Source organism: Kryptolebias marmoratus, linkage group LG20, assembly GCF_001649575.2.
Source record: "Kryptolebias marmoratus isolate JLee-2015 linkage group LG20, ASM164957v2, whole genome shotgun sequence".
NCBI lineage: Eukaryota > Metazoa > Chordata > Actinopteri > Cyprinodontiformes > Rivulidae > Kryptolebias > Kryptolebias marmoratus.
Window position 1 is genome coordinate 23,038,990 of NC_051449.1, and position 4,501 is coordinate 23,043,490.

Consider the following 4,501-nt stretch of genomic DNA (forward strand, 5'->3'; position numbering starts at 1 on the left):
TTTGTTCTTCTACCTTATGCTAATCTTCTACAAATCAGCTCCTGTTCCACTTTTTGCATCTTCATTAAACTTCAGCTGTTCAGCATATCTTCAGCCGCTTTCAGCAAAATCATTCAGCAAAAAAAGCATTCACACTGCATTTTCACAGGAAATGCAACTTCTCTAGTTTGTTTTGAGGTCCACAGATATTTGGATACTGCAATTTGAAGAAAAGAATGGAAATGGATCACACTGAAATATTAAAGTGTTAGCAGTCCTCAAAGAAATGCTTATCGACAGCTTCTTTTCATGCCAAAGGTATACACCAAGGTCATCTTTTGACAAATCATGAAACTTTTATAAAACTAAACACAGTTAATTTACTGGAACAGAATAAATGTAAATTATTGAACAGATCTCTCTCCTCTAATATTCTGTTAGTTAATGATTTGATAACTGATCATCATTTTGTCTAGCAGAAACCTGGCTACAACCGGAGGATTTTGTTAGTATAAATGAATCCACTCCTGCTAATTATCTAAATGTTCATGCTCCTAGAACAACAGGTTGAGGAGTAGCTGCTATTTTCAGTCAGGATTATTGATTAATTATTTTGAGTCTTTGACCTTAGTCTTTCTCATTCAAAATTGAAATTAGAAAAGCCACTTTTACTGGCTATATATCGTGCACCAGGCCCTTTATCCCAGTTTTTGTCTGAATTCTTAGATTTTTTATCTGACTTGTTACTGAATAAAATCAACTTCCAGTTTCTGTCTGTGAGGCTGACACCATGTCTACTTTTAGGCCTTTTTTGATAAATCATATACATAGTAAGGGTTGGCTTGTGTTTTCTGAGCTCTCACCCCTACAAAAAAATCCCATGAAAATCACATGTGACTTTCACATGTGATCACATGGGAATCACATGTGATTCCCACATTTCCACATGTGAAAACATGTGATTTTTTTGTGGATTATGTGAACCACATGTGGAAAATGGGAATCACATGTGGAAATATGTGATTTTTTTGTGGATTATGTGAACCACATGTGGAAAATGGGAATCACATGTGATCACATGTGAATTTCGTGGGATTTTTTTGTAAGGGCAGTTCTGCTGCTATAGGCTTAGACTGCTGGAGGACAAACTGACCACATTTTCTCATTCTGCTGCTTTTACTCTCGCCATGCTCTGTGTTTATAGATGCAATTATTGCTGTTAATAACGTGTTTTTCCCACAGAAACTCCACCTGGACCTGTCCTTCTATGTTTGTCCGTGTCTCTTTCCTGTCCTCTCAAACCCGAAGCAGATGGCCGCTCGTCCCGACCCTGGTTCTGGTTCTGGTTCTGCTGGAGGTTTCTTCCTGTTTAAATGAAGTTTTTCTTTTTCCACTGTTGCCAATGTGCTGCTCAGGATGGGAGATTGTGATGAAGTGAAGATTCAATGCAGTCTGCTGGCTTCTTTAGGGAGATAACTTTTACTAATTGACATTTCATGACTTACCGTATGATTTGTTTTTTTTCTTATGTGCAGTGCCCTAAGATGACTTTAGTTGTGAATTGGCTCTATATAAATAAAATGAACTGAATTATGATTAGAAAATAAGAAGTTGTAGCTGTTTTGATCGAGCCTTAAAAGTGTCATGTGCAATTTTATGCATTAAGGCAGGATCTTGGTGGAATGTGTTACAGCTCAGAGTATGTGTTGTAAATGACTTTCAGCTACTACTGCGTTAAGTTTCATCTCAATATTTGTAAAATTAACATAGTAATCGCCATTTTTGTGTAGGCTAACATTGATTAGCTTTTGTGGTCATCTTGAATTGTGTTGACTCCAAAAGTTAGGAAGTTGTAGATGTACATCCAAAGATTATTTCTTGAAAGTTTCATTAAAACTAATCCAATGGTTCATGAGATATTTTGCAAAAAGACTAACGCACACATTTGTTTTTTCGGTCCTTATGAGGACCCTGTACTGACTTCCATTCTTTTTTGCAGCCTAACCCTGACCCTTACCCTAAACTTAACCATTACCAGTACATGCCTAACCCTTAACTCAATTCACATCTTAGCCCTAAACCTAACCTAAAAATGATGTCTGAACATATAAGGACTGGGCTTTGGTCCCCAAAAGTAGCAGTTGGTCCTGACAAGTCGATGTGTATCGAAGAAATGTTCCTAAAAGAAACATAATTAATTTTTATTTTTTTAAATAGAGCTGATGTTATGACTTTGACTGAGACACACAGCAATGACTAAACAAAAGTCTTGTGATGCAACTCTCAAGGTGGGAAACCAGAAAGCATAGAAGGGGAATCACACTGATGCTTCACAAAACCTGTTTAAATACCAAATCTGAAAGGAAAACTATTTAGATGTCTGTGGGTTTTTTACCCCTCCCAGGCATCAAAAACAACATACAGTATTTCCCTGTCTCGAAAGGATGCATAACACACAAACAATTTATACACACTAACAGCTGTGAATGACTGTCAGCCACTAACACATCACATATCTGTTAAACCGTCTGAGTTACAACCATTGTTCTAAGGCAGGGGTGTCAAACTCCAGGCCTCGAGGGCCGCTGTCGTGGAGGTTTTAGGTTTTTCTGCTCCAACACACCTGATTCAAATAGTTTGATTAGCTCCTCACCAAATCATCAAGTTCTCCAGGAGCATGGCAACAAGTCATCTATTTAAACCAGGTGTTTTAAAGCAAGAACACATCTAAGACATGCAGGAGAGCGGCCCCGGAGGAATGGAGTTTGACACCTGTGTTTAAGGGCTAAAGCAAAGCAGCTTTTTTGTGCAGCAAATTTCAGCAACAGGGCAACTCATAAACAATTAAAAACAAAATAAAGCATACAGGCAGCAGTGAACAGGACAGTTATCAGCCGTGTTATACAGGAACTCACAGTTGGAGCAGTTCAGCAGTTTTCTAGGGGTTTCTTCAACATATTTGGTGCAGAAAAGCTGAACGCAGCTTCTGCCTGTTTGGTTTGCCTGTTTTGGTTGTTTTGGTTTAAACCAAACAACCTCAGAGGTCTGGATGGTTCATAAGGCAGAAGATCAGAGATATGTTTTAGACCCAAACCGTTAGGTGCTTCATAAACCAGTAACAAGATTTTAAAATCAAATCTCTGAGCAACAGTAAGCCAAAAACCTCAGAACTGGACTGATGTATTCAACTCCTTTGGTCTTTGTGAGGACTCGGGCAGCAGCGTTCTGGACCAGCTGCAGATGTCTGGTGATTTTCTTTTAGGAAGACCAGTAAATTCTCTGTTACAATAGTCAAGTCAGCTAAAGATAAATACATAGATGAATCTTTCTAAGTCCTGCTGAGTCCTCTGGCCTTTATTCTAGCTCTATTCTTAAGGGGTAGAAGGCTGTCTTGATTGTCTTAATGTGGCTGTTCAGACTCAGGTCAGAGTCCATGATCACACCAAGGTTTCGAGCTTTGTCAAAACTTTTTAGCATCATAGACTGCAATCTTGCAGTCTAGTCTTTCGTCTTTAGTTCCCCAACTACTACTTCAGTTTTATCTTTGTTGATGAGGTGTGGTGGCTATCTTGAACTGGGTTGACTCCAAAAGTTAATCAGTTGTAGATGGACAGCCATTGATTACTTTCCAATAGTTTCATCAAAATCAAAGTGCATGTATTCTAAGGTTCTCAGCTACTACCTCCCCAAATTTTAGTTCAGTATCTGTAAAATTCATTAAGGTACAGCCTCGTTTGCAAAAGTTGATTAGTTTTGGAGGATATCTTGGATTGAGTTGATTGCACAAGTTATTCAGTTGTACACCCAATTATTATTTTATGACATTTTTATTATATTCCAGTGGTTCATGAGATGTTTTGCTAATAGACAAAGAGGGTTGAATCTAATAATCATCAACAGTGTTTTAAGCAAAGATGTAACACAATACAGAATGCTCAAAGTATGTGTTGGGGATGATGCTCAGCTACTATCACTCCAAATTTTAGCCAAATACCTGTAAAATTGACTGAGTTTTTACCATTTAAATGTTTTCTACTTCAAGTTGGTAATTACAGCCACCTTGAAGTAGATTGCCTTTAAAAGTGAATCAGCTGTAGTTGTACAACCAATGATTTCTGACATAATTCAGAGTGTAGCCATAAGGAGGGGAACCGAAACAAGATATAAAGGTAAGTAATTTTATTTACAAGTAGTAAGTTATTTACAGTGCACGGTCAGGAGGATCGGGGAAACAGGAGAGGAGCAAGGTGAGTCTCGGGTACTGATCTTTGTGTAGTAGTCTTTTCCTGGATTGCGCAAAAAGTAACTTTGCACAAAGTACCCCCACATATTTTATATCAGAACGACCGGCTCGGTCTCGGCATGAGGGCTACTATTTTAATTCGCGTGTCGTGTTACTATGGCGACGTAATCGCCAAAAAACACGCAAAAATTTCGGAATGTTCGTGAAATTTTGTCAGTTACACTCTAACCTCATTAACGAGCTAGAGTGTGGAGCTGTCTGAGCACAACACATTTTTTA